We start from the raw sequence: 25,184 nt of genomic DNA, 5'->3' as shown, positions 1-25,184 counted from the left end.
GAGCACAAATCCCACAGGACTGCACAAAAGAACGAACATCCCGCGACAGAGATGGCCACCAAAAGGATCTAGCCACTAACTCTCTGGTACCAAAGATTCCAGGATGACCAGCCAAGACCGAACAATGAACCTCAGAGATAACTTTATTCGTCCACCTATCAGGGACAAACAGTTTCTCCGCTGGGCAACGATCAGGTTTATTAGCCTGAAATTTTTGCAGCACCCGCCGCAAATCAGGGGAGATGGCAGACACAATTACTCCCTCTTTGAGAATACCCGCCGGCTCAGATAAACCCGGAGAGTCGGGCACAAAACTCCTAGACAGGGCATCCGCCTTCACATTTTTAGAGCCCGGAAGGTACGAAATCACAAAGTCAAAACGGGCGAAAAACAGCGACCAACGAGCCTGTCTAGGATTCAACCGCTTGGCAGACTCGAGATAAGTCAAGTTCTTATGATCAGTCAAGACCACCACGCGATGCTTAGCTCCCTCAAGCCAATGACGCCACTCCTCGAATGCCCACTTCATGGTCAGCAACTCTCGATTACCAACATCATAATTTCGCTCAGCAGGTGAAAACTTCCTGGAAAAGAAGGCGCATGGTTTCATCACCGAGCGATCAGAACTTCTCTGCGACAAAACAGCCCCTGCTCCAATCTCAGAAGCATCAACCTCGACATGGAACGGAAGCGAAACATCTGGCTGACACAACACAGAGGCAGAAGAAAAACGACGCTTCAACTCTTGAAAAGCTTCCACAGCAGCAGAAGACCAATTGACCACATCAGCACCCTTCTTGGTCAAATCGGTCAATGGTTTAGCAATACTAGAAAAATTGCAGATGAAGCGACGATAAAAGTTAGCAAAGCCCAGGAACTTTTGCAGACTTTTCTGAGATGTCGGCTGAGTCCAATCATAGATGGCCTGGACCTTAACAGGGTCCATCTCGATAGTAGAAGGGGAAAAAATGAACCCCAAAAATGAAACCTTCTGAACACCAAAGAGACACTTTGATCCCTTCACAAACAAAGAATTAGCACGCAGGACCTGAAACACCGTTCTGACCTGCTTCACATGAGATTCCCAATCATCCGAGAAGACCAAAATATCATCCAAGTATACAATCAGGAATTTATCCAGGTACTCTCGGAAGATGTCATGCATAAAGGACTGAAACACTGATGGAGCATTGGCAAGTCCGAATGGCATTACTAGGTACTCAAAATGGCCCTCGGGCGCATTAAATGCAGTTTTCCATTCATCGCCTCTCTTAATACGCACAAGATTATATGCACCACGAAGATCTATCTTGGTGAACCAACTAGCCCCCTTAATCCGAGCAAACAAATCAGATAACAGCGGCAAGGGGTACTGAAATGTAACTGTGATCTTATTTAGAAGGCGGTAATCTATACAAGGTCTCAGCGAACCATCCTTCTTGGCCACAAAAAAGAACCCCGCTCCCAATGGCGACGATGACGGGCGAATATGCCCCTTCTCCAAGGACTCCTTCACGTAACTCCGCATAGCAGCGTGCTCAGGCACAGATAAATTAAACAGTCGACCTTTTGGGAATTTACTACCAGGAATCAAATCGAAAGAACAATCACAATCCCTATGCGGAAGTAGGGTATCGGACTTGGGCTCATCAAATACATCCCGGTAATCAGACAAGAATTCTGGGACCTCAGAAGGGGTGGATGACGAAATAGACAGAAATGGGACATCATCATGTACCCCCTGACAACCCCAGCTGGACACAGACATGGATTTCCAATCCAATACTAGATTATGGACTTGTAGCCATGGCAACCCCAACACGACCACATCATGCAGATTATGCAACACCAGAAAGCAAATAACCTCCTGATGTGCAGGAGCCATGCACATGGTCAGCTGGGTCCAATACTGAGGCTTATTCTTGGCCAAAGGCGTAGCATCAATTCCTCTCAATGGAATAGGACACTGCAAGGGCTCCAAGAAAAACCCACAACGCCTAGCATACTCCAAGTCCATCAAATTCAGGGCAGCGCCTGAATCCACAAATGCCATGACAGAATAAGATGACAAAGAGCAGATCAAGGTAACGGACAAAAGAAATTTTTTACTGTACCGTACCAATGGTGGCAGACCTAGCGAACCGCTTAGTGCGCTTAGGACAATCAGAGATAGCATGAGCGGAATCACCACAGTAGAAACACAGCCCATTCTGACGTCTGTGTTCTTTCCGTTCAACTCTGGTCAAAGTCCTATCACACTGCATAGGCTCAGGTTTATGCTCAGATAATACCGCCAAATGGTGCACAGATTTACGCTCACGCAAGCGTCGACCGATCTGAATGGCCAAAGACATAGACTCATTCAGACCAGCAGGCATAGGAAATCCCACCATGACATCCTTAAGGGCTTCAGAGAGACCCTTTCTTAAAATAGCTGCGAGCGCACCTTCATTCCATTGAGTGAGCACGGACCACTTTCTAAATTTCTGACAATATACCTCTATCTCATCCTGACCCTGACACAGTCAGTAAATTTTTCTCTGCCTGATCCACTGAATTAGGTTCATCGTACAGCAATCCGAGCGCCAGGAAAAACGCATCAATATTACATAATGCAGGATCTCCTGGCGCAAGAGAAAATGCCCAGTCCTGAGGGTCGCCACGTAAAAAAGAAATAATGATCCTGACTTGTTGAACTGGGTCACCAGAGGAGCGAGGTTTCAAAGCCAGAAATAGTTTACAATTATTTTTGAAACTCAGAAATTTAGTTCTATCTCCAAAAAACAAATCAGGAATAGGAATTCTTGGTTCTAACATAGAATTCTGAACCACAAAGTCTTGAATATTTTGTACTCTTGCCGTAAGCTGATCCACACATGAAGACAGACCTTTAATGTCCATCGCTGCACCTGTGTCCTGAACCACCCAAATGTCTAGGGGGAAAAAAAAGGCAAAACACAGTGCAGAGAAAATAAAATGGTCTCAGAACTTCTTTTTTCCCTCTATTGAGAATCATTAGTACTTAGGCCTCCAGTACTGTTATGATAAGATAATTCAGTACCATAATGGACATAGAAGTCAGAGCACATACAGTGACCTGACAAAACCCCAAAAACATAGAACGAGCTCTGAGACGTGGGAACTCTGCTGACCGCAATCCCTAATCCTCTCCAACCACACTAGAGGCAGCCGTGGATTGCGCCTAACGCTCCCTATGCAACTCGGCACAGCCTGAGAAACTAGCTAGCCTGAAGATAGAAAATAAACCTACCTTGCCTCAGAGAAATACCCCAAAGGAAAAGGCAGCCCCCCACATATAATGACTGTAAGTTAAGATGAAAAGACAAACGTAGAGATGAAATAGATTTAGCAAAGTGAGGCCCGACTTTCTGAACAGAGCGAGGATAGGAAAGGTAACTTTGCGGTCAACACAAAACCCTACAAACAACCACGCAAAGGGGGCAAAAAGACCCTCCGTACCGACTAACGGCACGGAGGTACACCCTCTGCGTCCCAGAGCTTCCAGCAAGCAAGAAAAACAAATAAACAAGCTGGACAGAAAAAACAGCAAACAAAAATAACACAAGAGCAACTTAGCTATGCAGAGCAGCAGGCCACAGGAACGATCCAGGAGGAAGCAAGTTCAATACTAGAACATTGACTGGAGGCCAGGATCAAAGCATTAGGTGGAGTTAAATAGAGCAGCACCTAACGACTTCACCACATCACCTGAGGAAGGAAACTCAGAAGCCGCAGTACCACTTTCCTCCACCAACGGAAGCTCATAGAGAGAATCAGCCGAAGTACCACTTGTGACCACAGGAGGGAGCTCTGCCACAGAATTCACAACAGACAATGTCAAATTGTCCACCACATGAGTCCAAATCTGCTGCAACCTGTCCACCACCGCATCCACACCAGGACAGTCCAAAGGCTCAACCTGCCCTGAAGAAAAACGAGGATGGAAACCAGAATTACAGAAAAAAGGAGAAACTAAAGTAGCCGAGCTGGCCCGATTATTAAGGGCGAACTCAGCCAAAGGCAAGAAGGACACCCAATCATCCTGATCAGCAGAAACAAAGCATCTCAGATATGTCTCCAAAGTCTGATTAGTTTGTTCGGTTTGGCCATTAGTCTGAGGATGGAAAGCCGAAGAAAAAGACAAATCAATGCCCATCTTAGTGCAAAAGGACCGCCAAAACCTCGAAACAAACTGGGAACCTCTGTCCGAGACGATGTTCTCTGGAATGCCATGCAAACGAACCACATGCTGGAAAAACAATGGCACCAAATCAGAGGAGGAAGGCAATTTAGATAAGGGTACCAAATGGACCATCTTAGAGAAGCGATCACAAACCACCCAAATGACCGACATCTTTTGAGAAACAGGGAGATCAGAAATAAAATCCATGGAAATATGCGTCCAGGGCCTCTTCGGGATCGGCAAGGGCAAAATCAACCTACTGGCACGAGAACAGCAGGGCTTAGCCCGAGCACAAATCCCACAGGACTGCACAAAAGAACGCACATCCCGTGACAAAGAAGGCCACCAAAAGGATCTAGCCACCAAATCTCTGGTACCAAAGATTCTAGGATGACCAGCCAACACTGAACAATGAATCTCAGAGATAACTCTACTAGTCGATCTATCAGGGACAAACAGTTTCTCCGTAGGACAACGGTCAGGTCTATTAGCCTGAAACTTTTGCAGCACACGCCGCAAATCAGGGGAAATGGCAGACAAAATTACCCCTTCTTTAAGAATACCCGCCGGCTCCGGAACACCCGGAGAGTCAGGCACAAAACTCCTCGACAGGGCGTCAGCCTTCACATTCTTAGATCCCGGAAGGTATGAAACCACAAAATCAAAACGGGAGAAAAAAAGCGACCATCGAGCCTGTCTAGGATTCAACCGTTTGGCAGACTTGAGATAAGTCAAATTCTTGTGATCCGTCAAGACCACCACGCGATGTTTAGCTCCTTCAAGCCAATGTCGCCACTCCTCAAATGCCCACTTCATGGCCAACAACTCCCGATTGCCCACATCATAATTGCGCTCAGCAGGCGAGAATTTTCTAGAAAAGAAGGCACTGGGTTTCATCACCGAGCCATCAGAACTTCTTTGCGACAAAACAGCCCCTGCTCCAATTTCAGCATCAACCTCAACCTGAAAAGAGAGCGAAATATCTGGCTGGCACAACAAAGGGGCAGAAGCAAAACGACGCTTCAACTCCTGAAAAGACTCTACAGCCGCAGAGGACCAATTGACCACATCAGCACCTTTCTTGGTCAAATCAGTCAACGGTTTAGCAATACTAGAAAAATTAGCGATGAAGCGACGATAAAAATTAGCAAAGCCCAGGAATTTCTGCAAGCTCTTCACAGATGTCGGCTGAGTCCAATCGTAAATGGCCTGAACTTTAACAGGGTCGATCTCGATAGTAGAAGGGGAAAAAATTAAATCCAAAAATGAAACCTTCTGAACTCCAAAGAGACACTTTGACCCCTTCACAAACAAGGAATTCGCACGAAGGACCTGGAACACCATTCTGACCTGCTTCACATGAGACTCCCAATCATCCGAAAAGACCAAAATGTCATCCAAACATACAATCATGAATCTATCCAGGTACTCTCGGAAGATGTCATGCATAAAGGACTGAAACACAGATGGAGTATTAGAAAGCCCGAATGGCATAACCAGGTACTCAAAATGGCCCTCGGGCGTATTAAATGCCGTTTTCCATTCATCACCCTGTTTAATTTGCACAAGATTATACGCAACACGAAGATCTATCTTGGTGAACCAACTAGCCCCCTTAATCCGAGCAAATAAATCAGACAGCAGCGGCAAAGGATACTGAAATTTGACTGTGATCTTATTAAGAAGTCGGTAATCAATACAAGGTCTCAAAGAACCATCCTTCTTGGCCACAAAAAAGAACCCTGCTCCCAATGGTGACGATGACGGACGAATATGACCCTTCTCCAAGGATTCCTTTATATAACTCCGCATAGCGGCGTGCTCTGGCACAGATAAATTAAACAGACGGCCCTTAGGAAACTTACTACCAGGAATCAAATTAATAGCACAGTCGCAATCCCTATGAGGAGGTAGGGCACCAGATTTGGGCTCTTCAAATACATCCCGGTAATCTGATAAAAACTCAGGGACTTCAGAAGGAGTGGAAGGCGAAATTGACAGCAATGGAACATCACCATGTACCCCCTGACAACCCCAGCTGGACACAGACATAGATTTCCAATCCAACACTGGATTATGGACCTGTAGCCATGGCAACCCCAAAACGACCACATCATGCAGATTATGCAACACCAAAAAGCGAATATCCTCCTGATGTGCAGGAGCCATGCACATGGTCAATGGAGTCCAGTACTGAGGCTTATTCTTGGCCAAAGGCGTAGCATCAATTCCTCTCAATGGAATAGGATACTGCAAGGGCTCCAAGAAAAAACCACAGCGCCTGGCAAACTCCAAGTCCATCAAATTCAGGGCAGCGCCTGAATCCACAAATGCCATTACAGAATCGGACGATAGAGAGCAAATCAGAGTAACGGACAAAAGAAATTTATACTGTACCGTACCAATGATGGCAGACCTAGCGAACCGCTTAGTGCGCTTAGGACAATCGGAGATAGCATGAGTGGATTCACCACAGTAAAAACACAGCCCATTCCGATGTCTGTGTTCTTGCCATTCAGCTCTGGTCAAAGTCCTATCACACTGCATAGGCTCAGGCCTATGCTCAGAGAATACTGCCAGATGGTGCACAGCTTTGCGCTCACGCATGCGCCGATCGATCTGAATGGCCAAAGACACAGACTCATTCAGACCAGCAGGCGTGGGAAATCCCACCATGACATCCTTAAGGGCTTCAGAAAGACCCTTTCTGAAAATTGCCGCCAGGGCACATTCATTCCACTGAGTAAGCACAGACTACTTTCTAAACTTCTGACAGTACACCTCTGCTTCATCCTGACCCTGACACAAAGCCAGCAAGATTTTCTCTGCCTGATCCACTGAATTTGGTTCATCATAAAGCAATCTAAGCGCCAGAAAAAAACGCATCAACATCACGCAATGCAGGATCTCCTGGCGCAAGGGAAAATGCCCAGTCTTGAGGGTCACCACGCAACAAAGAAATATTGATTTTTACCTGTTGAACGGGGTCACCAGAGGAGCGGGGTTTCAAAGCTAGAAACAGTTTACAATTATTTTTGAAATTCAAGAACCTAGATCTATCCCCAGAAAACAAGTCAGGAATAGGAATTCTAGGCTCTAACATAGGATTCTGAACCACAAAATCTTGAATGTTTTGTACCCTTGCAGTGAGATGATCCATACAAGAGGACAGACCTTGAATGTCCATATCTACACCTGTGTACTGAACCACCCCAAGGTCTAGGCGAAAAGAAAGACAAAACACAGTGCAAAGAAAAAAAAATGGTCTCAGAAGTTCTCTTATCCCTCTATTGAGATGCATTAATACTTTGGGCCAGCTGTACTGTTATGACCTGGTGGTTAGGAGCACCCGGAATGACCTGATAGTTAAACCTCATACAGGACGAGCTCTGGGATGTGGGAGCTCTGCTGACCGCAAGCCCTAAACCTATCACACACACTAGAAATAGACGTGGAGCGCTCCTGACCAGACCTAGGCGCCTCGTCACAGCCTAAGAACTATCTAGCATTAGAGATAGAAAATAAAGCCTACCTTGCCTCAGAGAAATTCCCCAAAGGTAAAGGAAGCCCCCCACATATATTGACTGTGAGTAAAGATGAAAGTCACAAACGCAGAAATTAAACAGGTTTCAGCAAAGGGAGGCCAGACTTACTAAATAGACAGAGGATAGGAAAGGTAACTTTGCGATCAGCACAAAAACCTACAAAAGACCACGCAACAACAGAATTCACAACAGAAATAGCTTTTGTAATGTCAGCAAGAGGCAATGTGCTCAGTACAGAGTTGAGAATAAGAATAATTCAATTAATAATTAATATTTAACAATTCCCCCTTTTGAGGGTGACAGACATTGATTGGAACTCTCAAAGTAGATATATTGCTAATACGATCTTATTTCTTCTTTTCTTCTTCTTAAATAATTTAATGTCCATAATAATAAAAAATTGTTATACGTACTCAATAACATAATGATATGTAAATTCATGTTATGGTAAGCCGTGACCAATAGTCATATAAAATATATAATTATACTTCCCTATACATAATTGAAGCATCTCAGGTACAATCATAATCATCTGATCTTTATCTTGATGTCTTCTTCTTGGTTCTTTTTAAAACAATCTTTATTATAATTCTTTTGAAATAGATGATAGCATGTAGATATTGTAGAGACCGTGTGTCATGTGTCAAAGTCTATAAATTAAAATGTTGATAAGAAAACAAAGTCCATAGATGAAATGTATCTTTAATATCTGTGCAGTGTCACCTTTAGAGACCTGGACTTACATTGGCTCGCCTTGGAAATAATCTGGAATCCTCCATATCATCCGCACTAGTCAGCACAGCAAGGGTTAAATTGACTTTTCCTTGCTAAGCATAGCACCATAACACATGTCAAGGTTGTAGCGTCCTGACAATTACCTGATTGTTCACCAGCATTCATCAAAGCTTTGTAGGTGATAGGAAACCACTGGAACTTGATAAAAACGTGATAACAACGTTCATCTTAGCATCATAGGATCATCGTCCTCTCCAATTATGGTTGTCAGTTTAGATACTGCAATCATAGTTGTCAGTGATGGATGCTGCAGTCGTGGTTGTCAGTGATGGATACTGCAATCGTGGTTATTAATGGTGACATGAATTGTAATTGACACAGTCTATTATTACTCAGAAATCATAACTGTGTTACCTTGTGGAACTTCTGGATAGCGGCTTTTTCTTCTTGCAACTTTTAAGAATCAATTGAATTTAGAAATATGAAAAGTCTTTATTAACATAACTCCAGTATCTTGATTAAAGTCTTCATACCCTATTCTACACCAAATATGGTAATTTTCCTAACCTATAATATCACAGCGTACCATAGCAATCAATAATATCCATATAATTATCAGCACATTAATATGGAATTCATATTTGGAAAAATCAAACAATAATGAGAATACATTATTAACCATATTCTTTATGTGATAGAACATTTTTATGTCATAGGTAAAATTATAGTATTATGGTATTACTTTTAGATGTCAGTGTGTCTTTTGTGTAACAAGTGTTTCCATCTTTATTACTAAAACTTTATTAATAAACTATATTTATTAGACCAATAATATGTAAGAATTGTAAGGCTGCAGTAGCATCGTACGCAGTGAAGAGGCAGTGACCCACAAAGTTCAAACACAAAAGTCTCTTTTAATGTGTTTCTTCACAACATTAAAGTCCAATTCACATAAATGCATATAACTTCAGTGTATATTATCCGTATTCAGTTTACACCAGTTCATAGCAATACAAATCATATGGCTTTAGATTGCGGTCCCTAAACAGGCCAGACTTTGCTTGTCCAGTTTCCCTGGGCGACCGCACTCCATACGTCTCCATACTCACAGACTCATATGTTGCAGACACTACACACGCCAGCCTTCCTCTGACCAGTTCTCGTCGGTGTCCTGCATCGCTGTATCAGTCTCTTTACTCACACAGTCGTACACAGTCCAGGATATCTTCTGGATAGCAGCCGGGCACCATATCCACCTATTTGCAATCGTTACACATGCTAGTCCTCTTTTGGGCACAGGACATCCACCTCCGGGCACAGGACTGTCCACATCCGACTCCTTTGGGCACAGGACATCCACCTCCAGGTACAGGACTTGTCCACATCTGAGACCAGTACCATGGACGACTTGCATCTCTGTGTGCGCTGTGGGTGCCAGGCTATTCAGCTGCCCTTGGCACTTGTTCCGCTGGCCTGTGCCTCTATGCACTTAGCCAGCGCTCTGCAGGCCTCTGCTCTGCACAGCAGCACACACCAAACTGACACTGACGTGCACATCGCACACCTGACACACTCATAATCCTTACTGCAGGGCTTTTAAACACACACGCCTTCAGCCACATGGAAAACCCGGCCCTGAAATCCCGTGACTCTCATGGACACCTATGGACTTCATCCATCTGCATGCACGACCTGGGGAGAAGACAAAGCGCCCCCTAGCTGTAACAGAGGCCACAGCCTCACAGAATGTATATGCAGGTAAACCTGCATCTGCATATTTCCCATAAGGGATGGGGGCAGTGTTCTGGAATCACTGCGTTGAGAAACACGTGATGGTGTCTCCGCAGTGTTGGATGTTTTGGTCTCCCCGAGGCCAATCATCTGTGCCTTTATAGCCTTTTTACTAGGCACTGCTCCTAATAGCCAGATTCCTACTCCACACTGATGAGGGGCAAACACCCCGAAACAGCTGTCTGTGGATGGATACCATGCTTGGCATAGGTGGCTTTCCTTCATAGGATGCTGCCCTTCCCGTGGTTCTTCCTTCCCGGGGAAAGGCCTGGCTATTCACTGCTTGCGTCGAGAAACACGTGATGGTGTCTCCGCAGCTTCTTTACCTGCATCTGCATATTTCCCATAAGGGATGGGGGCAGTGTTCTGGAATCACTGCGTTGAGAAACACGTGATGGTGTCTCCGCAGTGTTGGATGTTTTGGTCTCCCCGAGGCCAATCATCTGTGCCTTCACAGAATGTATAGTCATGAACCAAAATAAGAATATATATGAATAAATGAGTGAAAAAATTGCTGTATTTAACTCAGAATTGAAACATTTATCCTATAATGAAACCATATGATCACTATATTTAATGAAGCAATATTCTTGTACTAGACATTATATTATTTAATATTGATTTTTTTCTTCTTGAGATAAAAAAATAAAAATTAAGAGTAAAAATGAAGTAAGAATAAAAATGAAAAAAAAAAAAAAAAATTAGAATAAAAATAAAAATAAGGCCCCTTAATATTTCCATTATCTAGATGTTTTTGTATTTGTCATAACCTTGTATTACCAAAATATTGAAATTATGCAACTTTGCATGTAATACCCTTCATTAGAGTAAAAAAAATGACTCTTATAATACTTAATGTTATTATACCCAATAATACCTTATTAATATTTTTTCTTTATTAAAATGTGTGAAGAAGAGGAAATGATGAAATGTGATGATGTAATCAGGATCAAAAACACATTCCCCCTTAATACCAAAAAATATTATTTTATGAAAAAATTCATTTGTAAAAACCAAAATTAAAAATAATTAATTATTTTATAACTGTCATATCAGCTTTATACCATATATGAAGATGTGTCCCCATCTATGTAACCATTAAAAAAACATTGAATACCATAAAATTATCATTTGGAAAAAATATTCTAAATGTAGATTTTCTTGATAAACCATATTGTGTGATTGCACTTATCCACTATTAACTAAATCAGGAAATAATAATTACTAAAGAAATATAGAAATATATGTTGAATACATAATAATTAAATATATCTTAATATTCTAATAATTTAACTGAATCACATTATTTCCCATAAACACAAGGTTTTTGCTTTTTTTCCAGCATACCATGAATCATTAAGCATTTTTCATACATCAAACGTTATATTCACTCTTAGCAGCTGCTCATACGCTCATCTGTCACTCAGACTGTGACACACATATATAAATTTAAACTACATATTCTACATACAAAGATATGAATACATGTATGTTAACCCAAATTATTGTATCCTAATTATCAATGCACATTGTAAACTATTAAATTTAATATTTTAAAATTTCTTTGAATATTCCCCAAACACACATTACCTAACACTTTGTAAACCATTTTATGGATAGAAAGACTCATAAGAACTTGGCTTTTGACTTGTAAAGGCTAAGGGGCTTCTCAAAAGTTCTTCGTACTGAGACTACCAGCTTTAAACTGAAACATGGGTGTATGGTATCCTTATTATTAGCCCACAGTTCAGATGTCACCTGTTGTGACATATCATGCCATGCAGTAAAGATATATTATTACCATGCAAAGGATTAAAATCTGCAATATGTTACAAAAAATGTTAACCGTAGACAAATTAAATTAGCATATATTATTATGTCTTTTAAGTGTTAAATATATAAAATCATGCAATTATTATAACTTCTTGTGTAAATAAAGACATAAATCCATGTAAGAGGTTTTTGATCAATTCCTGCTTTGAAATAAAAATTCTAAGGAAAAAAAAAAGATAAAGGTTAATTTCATATTCATTCAGAAACAAAATAATTTAAATATCTTATGCATATGTATATATTTAATATATGTATTTAATGTTATTCTAAGTATTATTACTGGAGTAAATTTTAATTATTTCACTATATAAAACTATATAACTATATAAAAAATACAGCATTAATATATGCATTTACTGTATACCCTGCCCATTCCTTCTTGCCGTGCCTTATGCTCATTTGTGTCTTACAAGTGATTCTGGCTGCTCGCCTGTTCAGCGTTCCCTGTTAACTAACTTTGTTTTTCTACCTATTCTCTTCTTAGATCTGGTCCATGTCCTTCGTGCTGTTTGTTCCCTCAGTATCCTGCCTGCCAGTCCGCATCCCTTGCCTTCTCTCGCCCTCCATGTGCACGGACACACTCAGGATTCCTCTCCGCATCCAGGCTTCTTTGAAAACTCTGTTGGAACCAGTTTTGACAGGATATACCTATTTCCCAGTATACCAGTATAATTGTACTGATGAAGGTCCGGATGTGGAACGAAAACGTTCAACTTTTGTCTCTATGGATGCACATTGAATAAATAACTATCCACGCTAAAGTATTTTTGAGTGCCAAGTTTCTCTATTGTCTGATTTTTCTCCTCATTAGTCAAATCAAACTTATCAGCAAAACTCTCAAATATCTCTGAATTTCTGCACACATGGATTTTGTTATCATATGCAGGAATGATTTTGCATAATTTTAACAAGTTTACCCTAACTTTAGTTTGGAGGAGTTGGGCCTCTGAGTCGTCTTCTATTTTTAGTGGTCTTTTTACATCTGTTCCTTGTACGTCACCTTCGTCAGTTCTCATGTCTCCTCCCACATTTCCTCCATTTTTTTTTTACATCATGAGACACAAGGTCACCTTGGCTGGCCATTACAGACACGTGTCTCACATCTTGTTCACTCTCCACATTACAGTGAATCTTGGGAACATCACTAATTTTCTTAGAAATTCTTTCTACGCAGTCTTTTTTGGATTTCTCTGAAACAAACTTGTGAAATACGTCAAACAAATGTAAAATATTTTTCACTTTCTCTTATTCTTTATTGTATTTTAGCTTAGAATCTATCTTTAGATTTGCTATCTTGCATTCTGCATATAAGCTCAGCCAAAAGATAGCTAATTTAGACTCGTATAAAGACAAAAATTTCAGTTGACTTGACCTAGAATACGAATTAGTTAAATCCATTTTTTTTACCTTGAAGTATCTCAGCTTGTAGTTCCTTTGTTGGACAACGCTGGGCTCTGGTCTTAGCACGTCTATTTTCAGTACATCAGGAACTTGTAGTACTTCCAGTACTTGTCAATCCATCTGGCACCTGTCCTCACTCGTAGGTTCTGTGTGATCCTTGAGACTTGAAGTGTTGTAGTGGAATTCCTGAAAACTTGCAGAATTGACGTTTAGCAAAGCTCTTCTCTTCCCCCGTATGCAAGGAGAAGGAAATCCAAGCAAAAATAGCACACAAAATCAGATCTGGCTGGCTTGTCCAAATGTTAAATATGCTTATATCGCACATTTAATCAGGACTCTTTACCAGATGCAATACCCTTAAAGAAAAATGTCATGATATTTTCATAAAAAATGTAGTGGTTTATTGGATTGTCCACAAAATACTCACATTGCAGCAAAACATAAAATAGGTGACGTAGTTACAAAGAGATTGTCCATTTGAGATTCTGAATGGTAAATGGTGTCTGTCTTTGTCATGGAGTAGAAGTCATCATGGCTACCAGCTGTTCATTTCTTCTGTGAGTCAGAAGTCTGTAGAGAGTGAAGGTGACAGCCCCCATGTGACAGCCCCCACCCTCCTAAAAGCCGTGGATTATATATGTCTCATAGAACATGTGTTCTCTCTATATGGTGTGTGAGGCTGTGGCCTCTGATACAGCTAGGGGGCGCTGTTTGTTCTCCCCAGAATGTGCATGCAGACGGATGAAGTCCACAGGTGTGCATGAGAGTCACGGATCTCCGGTCTGGATTTTCCAGGTGGCTGAAGGCCACAGGTTTGTGTGTGTTTAAAAACCCTGCAGTAAGGGGTATGGGTGTGTCAGGTGTCTGGCCAGGTGTGCGTGGTGCACGTCAGTGTCAGTCTGGTGTGTGATGGTCTGCAGAGTGCATGGAGGCCAGCAGAGCCAGCACCCAGGGCAGCAGAATAGCCTGGCACCCGCAGTGTACACAGAGATGCAAGTCGTCCATGGTACTGGTCTCGGATGTGGACAGTCCTGTGCCCGGAGGTGGATGTCCTGTACCCGAAGGAGTCGGATGTGGACAGTCCTGTGCCCGGAGGTGGATGTCCTGTACTCGAAAGAGGACTGTCATGTGTAACGATTACAAACAGGTGGATATGGTGCCCGGCTGCTATCCGGAGGATATCCTGAACTGTGTACGACTGTGTGAGTAAAGAGTCTGTATAGAGACTGTGATGCAGCGATGCAGGACACCCACGAGAACTAGTCAGAGGAAGGCTGGCGCGTGTAGTGTCTGCAACATATGAGGCTGTGTGTATGGAGACGTATGGAGACTGTGAGATGGCGTGCGGTCACCCAGGGAAACTGGACAAGGGAAGTCTGGTCTGTTTAGGGACCGCAAATCTAAAGCCATGTGATATGTATTGATTTGAACTGGTGTAAACTGGTCACTGATAATATCCACTGAAGTTATATGCATTTATGTGAATTGGACTTTAATGCTGTGAAGAAACACATTAAAAGAGACTTTTGTGTTTGAATTTGTGGGTCACTGCTTCTTCACTGCGTACGATGCTACTAAAGCTTTACAGGTGTTAACTATTATTCTGAGCTACATATACAGAAATAGCTTTTATAATGTCAGCGAGAGGCAATGTGCTCAGTACAGAATTGAGAATAAGAATAATTCAATTAATAATTAATATTTAACAACGACATGGTAAAATCAATGGTATCCTTCAAAAGTAAACCCGTCCTGCAAAAAATAAGCCCCCACATGGCCATATTAATGGGAAAATAAAAAAGTTATGACTCTGGAAAGAAGTGGAGAGAAAAACAAAAATGAAAAATCTCCGGGGGTGAAGGGGTTAATATGTGTTTCTTTAGATCTTTCTGGTATGACTTGGAGGAATTTTTTACCCTCTGCCAAATTAGTATGTGAGGGTTTATACAATTCTTTGTAAAAGTTTTGTAGTGTTTCATTGATTTTCCTAGGGTCGGAGGTTATATTTCCCTGGCCATCTCGTGATCTACCTATTGGATTTTCCTGCAGTCTTCCTTTTGCCAGTCTTGCCAGCAATTTCCCCGCTCTGTTCCCATATCTCAGCAATTCAGCCTCCTGCCTAGAGTGGAACATCTGCTCCCTCCTATCAATCCAGGTTTTAAACTCTTTTTTGGCCAGCTTCCATTGTTCCCTATTTAGAGTTGTGGGGCTGTGCAAGAACTCTGTGTACAGATTTCTAAGCTTCGCACTAGAATCTGAGTATTTTTCCGCTACTCTTTTCTTGAGTGAGGCCACAAACATCATATTTTTGCCTCTTAGTACCGCTTTCGCCAAATTCCAGTACAAAGCGTGTTGGTTTGCATGTTCCTTGTTGTCCTATTCAAATTCCTCCCACCAGCCCTGAAGTTTGTCATTAAATCCCTCATCTTTTGTAAGATAAGCTGGAAATTTCCATATGCAATGTGTTCCTTTTATCTGGTTATCCTGGAAGCCATGGACTTCACCAAACGCTGGGTTTCCTCTTTTGTTATGCTTTGCCAGGCCTTTACTGCAGCTGACTTCAGTTGTTGCTCGTTTGTGGGTCTTTCTGCCTTATGCTACGTTCACATTTGCGTTGTGTGCCGCTGCGTCGGCGACGCAACGCACAACGCAAATAAAAACGCACCAAAACGCACGCAAAAACCCACACAAAAACGCTGCGTTTTGTGACCCATGCGTCCTTTTTTGCCGAAATTTGGACGCAAGAAAAATGCAACTTGTTGGAAAAAAAAACGCATAACGCAGCACAACGCATGTCCATGCGTCCCCCATGTTAAATATAGGGGCGCATGACGCATGCGTCGCCACTGCGTCGCCCGACGCAAACACACAAAACGCTAATGTGAACGTAGCCTTAAGCATGTGAAATGCATGCTCCATGGGTTTGAGATCTGGTTATTGACTTAGCCATTGCAGAATATTCCACTTTTGTACCTTAAACTCCTGAGTTGATTATGCAGTATGCTTTGGGTAATTGTCTATCCGTATTTGCCCCATTCACATGTAAAGCGCCATGGAATAAATGGCGCTATAAAAATGAATAATAATAATAATAATAATATTGTGAAGCGTTGTCCAATTAACCTTGGTTGAATCTGAGCAGAAAATACAGTCTGAAGACTTCAGAATTAATCCAACTGCTTCTGTCTTCAGTCACACCATCAATTAAAACTTATGACCCAGTGCCATTGGAAGCCATGCATGCCCATGCCATCACACTGCGTCCACCATGTTTTACAGAGGATATGCTGTGCTTTGTATAATGAGCCATTCTAAGCCTTCTCCATACTTTCTTCTTCCCATCATTCTGCTACAGGTTTATCTTAGTTTCATCTGTCCAGAGAATGCTTTTCCAGAACTGGGTTGGCTTCTTTAGATTTTTTTTAAGCAAAATCTAATTTGGCGTTTCTATTTTAAGGCTGATTAATGGTTTGCACCTTGGGGTAAATCCTCTGTATTTGCTCTCATGATTTCTATGTTGGACTTAGATACTGAAACACCTACTTCCTGGAGAGTGTTCTTCACTTGGGTGGATGTTATGAAGAAGTTTTTCTTCACCATGGAATGGCTTCTGCGATCGTTAACCACCATTGTTTTCCATGGACTTCATGGCCTTTTTGAGCTCCCAACTCACCAGTGCGTTTTTTTTTGTAGAATGTACCAAACAGTTGAATTGAAGACTACCAACACATTTCTGCTATCTCTCTAATGGATTTTTTTTAAAACCTAATAATGGTCTGTTTCACATCCACTGTGAGCTCCTTTAATTGCATGTTGTTGGTTCACAGCAACAGCTTGCAAATGCCACACCTGGAATCAGCTCCAGACCTTTTAGCTGCTTAAGTAAAGCTGGATTACCTTTCCCCATCATCCCCTTGTCAGCGTCTGACGTCACCTACGCTGACAGGGGATGCGATGAATCACTGCCCGGTGCCGAGGCGAGCGGGAGCTCAGAGCAGCGCAGGAACCAAGAAGAAGAGAGGTATTTTTTGAGGGGTGCTGCCTTACATTACAGAATCTGCCTATGGGTGGGTCTGCCTAATACTACAGGGTCTGACTATGGGGGGTCTGCCTATAACAGGGTCTGCCTAATATTCCAGGGTCTGCCTATAGGTGGGTCTACCTAATACTACAGGGTCTGCCTATGGGGGGGTCTGCCTAATACTACAGGGTATTCCTATGGGGGAGTCTGCCTATATGGGGGTCTGCCTAATACTACAGGGTCTGCCTATGGGGGGGTCTGCCTTATACTACAGGGTCTGCCTATGGGGGGTCTGCCTAATAATCCAGGGTCTGCCTATGAGGGGGGTCTGTCTAATACTACAGGGTTTGCCTAATACTACAGGGTCTGCCTATGGGGGATCTGTCTAATACTACAGATCTATGAGGGGGGTCTGCCTAATACTACAGGGTCTGCCTATGGGAGGGGGTCTGCCTAATACTACAGGGTCTGCCTAATACTACAGGGTCTGCCTATGGGAGGGGTCTGCCTAATACTACAGGGTCTGCCTATGGAGGGGGTCTGCCTAATACTACAGGGTCTGCCTATGGGAGGGGGTCTGCCTAATACTACAGGGTCTGCCTATGAGGGTCTGCCTAATGCTACAGGGTCTGCCTATAGGGGGTCTGCCTTATACTACAGGGTCTGCCTATAGGGGTGCTGTCTTATACTACAAGGTCTGCCTATAGGGGTGCTGCTTTATACTATAGCGTCTGCCTATGGGGGGTGCATTATACAATATTGAGGACTATCTGGTACATTATACTATATTGAGGACTATCTGGTGCATTATACTATATTGAGGATGATCTGGTGCATTATACTATATTGAGGCTATCTAGAGGGGCATCATACAGTGTGGGGATTACAGTGATGGAGCCATCAGTTTGGAGGCTACTAAGGGGTCAGTATACTGTGTATAAGAGAGCATCATGCTGTGTATAGCGGAGCTGTACAGGGGGAGACTCGGGACATTATTAAATGTAAAGTGGGCACTTATTGATATAGGGGAACTCAGGTTACTGTGACTATCAAAGGGGCACACAGGACAATATTACTTTCTAGCGGGCAAAATATGGGCTGTTTTCTAGGGCACTTGCACCTGGCATTGCTATATTATAGAGGGGTGCCTTAGAATTTAGAGGGCACAGAGAACCACACAGCAGGGGCAGTAATAGGGACACATACGGCAGCAGCGGCTCAGTATTGGGGTATCAGGTGCAGTAATAGGGTTACATATGGCAGCAGCGGCTCAGTATTGGAATATCAGGGGCAGTAATAGGGACACATACGGAAGCAGCGGCTCAGTATTGGGGCATCAGGTGCAGTAATAGGGTTACATATGGCAGCAGCGGCTCAGTATTGGGGTATCAGGGGCAGTAATGGGGAAACATACGGCAGCAGCGGCTCAGTATTGGGGTATCAGGTGCAGTAATAGGGTTACATATGGCAGCAGCGGCTCAGTATTGGGGTATCGGGCAGTAATAGGGACACATACGGCAGCAGTGGCTCAGGTTTGGGGTATCAGGTGCAGTAACAGGGACACATACGGCAGCAGCGGCTCCATATTGGGGTATCAGGGGCAGTAATAGGGACACATATGACAGCAGCGGCTCAGTATTGGGGTATCGGGGGCAGTAATAGGGACACATACGGCAGCAGCGGCTCAATATTGGGGTATCAGGTGTAGTAATAGGGTCACATACGGCAGCAGTGGCTCCATATTGGGGTATCAGGGGCAGTAATAGAGACACATATGACAGCAACTTCTCAGTATTGGGGTATCGGGGCAGTAATAGGGACACATACGGCAGCAGCGGCTCAGTATTGGGGTATCAGGTGCAGTAATAAGGACACATACAGCAGCAGCGGCTCAGTATTGGGGTATCAGGTGCAGTAATAGGGACACATATGGCAGCAGCGGCTCAGTATTGGGGTATCAGGTGCAGTAATAGGGACACATATGGCAGCAGCGGCTCAGTATTGGGGTATCAGGTGCAATAATAGGGACACATACGGCAGCAGCTCAGTATTGGGGTATCAGGTGTAGTAATAGGGACACATACGGCAGCAGCAGCTCAGTATTGGGATATCAGGTGCAGTAATAAGGACACATATGGCAGCAGCGGCTCAGTATTGGGGTATCAGGTGCAGTAATAGGGACACATATGGCAGCAGCAGCTCAGTATTGGGGTATCAGGTGCAGTAATAGGGACACATATGGCAGCAGCGGCTCAGTATTGGGGTATCAGGTGTAGTAATAGGGACACATACGGCAGCAGCGGCTCAGTATTGGAATATCAGGTGCAGTAATAAGGTCACATACGGCAGCAGCGGCTCAGTATTGGGGTATCAGGTGCAGTAATAGGGTTACATATGGCAGCAGCGGCTCAGTATTGGAATATCAGGGGCAGTAATAGGGACACATACGGAAGCAGCGGCTCAGTATTGGGGCATCAGGTGCAGTAATAGGGTTACATATGGCAGCAGCGGCTCAGTATTGGGGTATCAGGGGCAGTAATGGGGAAACATACGGCAGCAGCGGCTCAGTATTGGGGTATCAGGTGCAGTAATAGGGTTACATATGGCAGCAGCGGCTCAGTATTGGGGTATCGGGCAGTAATAGGGACACATACGGCAGCAGTGGCTCAGGTTTGGGGTATCAGGTGCAGTAACAGGGACACATACGGCAGCAGCGGCTCCATATTGGGGTATCAGGGGCAGTAATAGGGACACATATGACAGCAGCGGCTCAGTATTGGGGTATCGGGGGCAGTAATAGGGACACATACGGCAGCAGCGGCTCAATATTGGGGTATCAGGTGTAGTAATAGGGTCACATACGGCAGCAGTGGCTCCATATTGGGGTATCAGGGGCAGTAATAGAGACACATATGACAGCAACTTCTCAGTATTGGGGTATCGGGGCAGTAATAGGGACACATACGGCAGCAGCGGCTCAGTATTGGGGTATCAGGTGCAGTAATAAGGACACATACAGCAGCAGCGGCTCAGTATTGGGGTATCAGGTGCAGTAATAGGGACACATATGGCAGCAGCGGCTCAGTATTGGGGTATCAGGTGCAGTAATAGGGACACATATGGCAGCAGCGGCTCAGTATTGGGGTATCAGGTGCAATAATAGGGACACATACGGCAGCAGCTCAGTATTGGGGTATCAGGTGTAGTAATAGGGACACATACGGCAGCAGCAGCTCAGTATTGGGATATCAGGTGCAGTAATAAGGACACATACGGCAGCAGCGGCTCAGTATTGGGGTATCAGGTGCAGTAATAGGGACACATATGGCAGCAGCGGCTCAGTATTGGGGTATCAGGTGCAGTAATAGGGACACATATGGCAGCAGCGGCTCAGTATTGGGGTATCAGGTGCAATAATAGGGACACATACGGCAGCAGAGGCTCAGTATTGGGGTATCAGGTGCAATAATAGGGACACCTATGGCATCAGCGGCTCAGGATTGGGGTATCAACAGGATGAGGAGTTTGTGCAGGTTGAGAATAGATGGTGATGGCTGGAATGTGAGAAGTGAAACGTGTCTTTGTTGTTTTCTCTGCAGCCGAGTCGTTGCTGGAAGAAGTTGTCATGTCGGTCTGGGCCAGATGGAAGAGATGGGAAAAGTGATGATTCCATCATAAAGAATGTCAGCAGTAAGTCACCATCTGTAATTGTGCTGTGATCTCTTATACAGGTCCTTCTCAAAAAATTAGCATATAGTGTTAAATTTCATTATTTACCATAATGTAATGATTACAATTAGACTTTCATATATTATAGATTCATTATCCACCAACTGAAATTTGTCAGGTCTTTTATTGTTTTAATACTGATGATTTTGGCATACAACTCCTGATAACCCAAAAAACCTGTCTCAATAAATTAGCATATTTCACCCATCCAATCAAATAAAAGTGTTTTTTAATAACAAACAAAAAAACCAACAAATAATAATGTTCAGTTATGCACTCAATACTTGGTCGGGAATCCTTTGGCAGACATGACTGCTTCAATGTGGCGTGGCATGGAGGCAATCAGCCTGTGACACTGCTGAGATGTTATGGAGGCCCAGGATGCTTCAATAGTGGCCTTAAGCTCATCCAGAGTGTTGGGTCTTGCGTCTCTCAACTTTCTCTTCACAATATCCCACAGATTCTCTATGGGGTTCAGGTCAGGAGAGTTGGCAGGCCAATTGAGCACAGTAATACCATGGTCAGTAAACCATTTACCAGTGGTTTTGGCACTGTGAGCAGGTGCCAGGTCGTGCTGAAAAATGAAATCTTCATCTCCATAAAGCATTTCAGCCGATGGAAGCATGAAGTGCTCCAAAATCTCCTGATAGCTAGCTGCATTGACCCTGCCCTTGACGAAACACAGTGGACCAACACCAGCAGCTGACATGGCACCCCACACCATCACTGACTGTGGGTACTTGACACTGGACTTCAGGCATTTTGGCATTTCCTTCTCCCCAGTCTTCCTCCAGACTCTGGCACCTTGATTTCCGAATGACATGCAAAATTTGCTTTCATCAGAAAAAAGTACTTGGGACCACTTAGCAACAGTCCAGTGCTGCTTCTCTGTAGCTCAAAAGTGGCTTTACCTGGGGAATGCGGCACCTGTAGCCCATTTCCTGCACACGCCTGTGCACGGTGGCTCTGGCTGTTTCCACACCAGACTCAGTCCACTGCTTCCTCAGGTTCCCCAAGGTCTGGAATCGGTCCTTCTCCACAATCTTCCTCAGGGTCCGGTCTCCTCTTCTCGTTGTACAGCGTTTTCTGCCACATTGTTTCCTTCCAACAGACTTACCATTGAGGTGCCTTGATACAGCACTCTGGGAACAGCCTATTTGTTGAGAAAATTCTTTCTGGGTCTTACCCTCTTGCTTGAGGGTGTCAATGATGGCCTTCTTGACATCTGTCAGGTCGCTAGTCTTACCCATGATGGGGGTTTTGAGTAATGAACCAGGCAGGGAGTTTATAAAAGCCTCAGGTATCTTTTGCATGTGTTTAGAGTTAATTAGTTGATTCAGAAGATTAGGGTAATAGGTCGTTTAGAGAACCTTTTCTTGATATGCTAATTTATTGAGACAGGTTTTTTGGGTTATCAGGAGTTGTATGCCAAAATCATCAGTATTAAAACAATAAAAGACCTGACAAATTTCAGTTGGTGGATAATGAATCTATAATATATGAAAGTTTAATTGTAATCATTACATTATGGTAAATAATGAAATGTAACACTATATGCTAATTTTTTGAGAAGGACCTGTATGTTCTGTAGGGCTGGTATCTACCATTGACCATATGGCGGTAATATCCATGTTGGTCGTTATATAGAGTTTATTTTCAGTAACAGCGCGGTCATCTGCTGAGGTTCTCCTCCAGTATTAGGGCGCATCACCGAGTTGTAATCAAGGTTACCTGGTTAGGGGCCCACTCAGAAGCTTCGCCCACCTGAGCCAAAACCCTAGCTACGCCTCTGAATCACATATAATCTTTACACCCAGCTCCCTGCTTGCCAACCACAACATGGCTGCTGCAAGTGGTCACATGACTGAGGAATGCTCGCAGTCATGGAAAAAAGAAAGACCTTCTCGGGACTAGAGGCCGACATGTACCGGACAGATCTGTCTACTCGTCCAGGAGGAGACCAGCTATTTGATTATTATAACGGTTTGTCTCCGGAAAAATGGAGTCAAGGCCTCGAAATTAGAGACACATTTTAGAGCTCTCTGTTTTACCCTATCAATATCCTGTTGTGAGAACTATGCGCTACGCCGCTTCCTGCTGAGTCTAGGAGGAAGAGGAAGCTTGGCTCATAGTGACAGAGCGAGGCGGAGGGGGAGGACACAGGTGAGAGGCTTGTTGGAGCCGCTGACAAGGCGCAGCGCTGTATGTATTCCTCCGCTGTGTTATGAGAGCAGGCTATGCAGCTGCCCCGCATGTATTCCTCCGCTGTGTATGGGCTGCACACAGTCCGTGCGCTCCCGGCAGGTGTCCTGGCGCAGCACTATATGTGGGAACCACTGGGACGTTTCCATAGTCGTCCTATGTGAGTGCTGATAAGTCTGACGTGTGTGGTGTCAGTGTGAGTAAATATCGCTGTAATATGCGGATCTTTATCTCGTGGTCTCAATTGCGGAGACGAAAAGGCTTTCTCTTGATATTCTTCTTATTATTGCTTCCATGGTACACATTATAGCCTTTATTATGGCCCGTACATGTCATGCTGGCAGCGCTTTTCTACGTACAGTAGAGTTCCGACTCTCCAGACCCCACTGCGCTTTGTGACCCGGAGGTCGCTGTTAGGCCGGCGTCACACACAGCGTAAAACAATACGGTCCGTATATTACGGCCGTAATACGCTGAAAAGTCCCCAAAAAAATGGTCCGTTGCTCCTCCGTAGGCAGGCTGTGTCAGCGTTTTTTGCGCATGGCATCCTCCGTATGTAATCCGTATGGCATCCGTACTGCGTGGTTTTCTCGCAGGCTTGCAAAACCAACATACCGCTATAGAAGTGATCCATGTGTCCCAAAAAGAAAAGAATATATATATATATATATATATATGTCAGTAGACACATATATGTATATATATTAATACTTATTCCAGCGCTATACAGCTTGAAAGCCGGTAATTCAATTACCGGCTTTTTCTTTCTCCTTCATAAAACCCGACATGATTTGAGACATGGTTTACATACAGTAAACCATGTCTTCTCTCCATTTTTTTTGCAGATTCCACACTACTAATGTCAGTAGTGTGTATCTGCAAAATTTGGCCGTTCTAGCTCTTAAAATAAAGGGTTAACTGGCGGAAAAAATTGGCGTGGGCTCCCGCGCAATTTTCTCCGCCAGAGTAGTAAAGCCAGTGACTGAGGGCAGATATTAATAGCCTGGAGAGGGTCCACGGTTATTGGCCCCCCCCTGGCTAAAAATATCTGCCCCCAGCCACCCCAGAACAGGCACATCTGGAAGATGCGCCTATTCTGGCACTTGGCCACTCTCTTCCCATTCCCGTGTAGCGGTGGGATATGGGGTAATGAAGGGTTAATGCCACCTTGCTATTGTAAGGTGACATTAAGCCTAATTAATAATGGAGAGGCGTCAATTATGACACCTATCCATTATTAATCCAATTGTAGTGAAGGGTTAAATAAAACACAAACACATTCTTTAAAATTATTTTAATGAAATAAAAACAATGGTTGTTGTAGTATTTTATTCAACGCCCAATCCAGTCACTGAAGACCCTCGTTCTGTGAGTAAAGAAACATAATAAACCAACAATATACTTACCCTCCGCAGATCTGTAACGTCCAACGATGTAAATCCTTCTGAAGGGGTTAAAACATTTTGCAGCAAGGAGCTGTGCTAATGCAGGCTGCTCCTCGCTGCAAAACCCCAGGGAATGAGGCTAAAAATAGATCAATGATCTATATTTAGCATCATTTGCGGTGAGGCGCCCTCTGCTGGCTGTTCATAGATCGTGGGAAATTACCTAGAAAGCCAGGGAGCCAGGGAGCCAGATATTTTTAGCCAGGGGGGGGCCAATAACCGTGGACCCTCTCCAGGCTATTAATATCTGCCCTCAGTCACTGGCTTTACTACTCTGG

General features: G+C 43.7%; 1 protein-coding gene across 3 annotated transcripts in view; it reads left to right on the top strand.

Moving 5' to 3' along the window:
• Nucleotides 1-23,299: 23,299 nt before the first annotated feature.
• RALBP1 (ralA binding protein 1) overlaps nucleotides 23,300-25,184 on the top strand; it is a 75,738-nt gene continuing 73,853 nt past the window's right edge. The window contains exon 1 of one of the 3 annotated variants that reach the window (XM_069731049.1): nucleotides 23,300-23,422. The gene's annotated coding sequence lies outside the window, so the exon portion shown is untranslated. Of the gene's footprint in view, nucleotides 23,622-25,184 lie in introns of all 3 variants that reach the window. The other 2 variants (XM_069731050.1, XM_069731051.1) reach the window with 2 other exon arrangements.

The sequence above is a fragment of the Ranitomeya imitator genome, chromosome 6, assembly GCF_032444005.1.
Source record: "Ranitomeya imitator isolate aRanImi1 chromosome 6, aRanImi1.pri, whole genome shotgun sequence".
NCBI lineage: Eukaryota > Metazoa > Chordata > Amphibia > Anura > Dendrobatidae > Ranitomeya > Ranitomeya imitator.
This window is presented reverse-complemented; position numbering and strand designations above follow the sequence as displayed.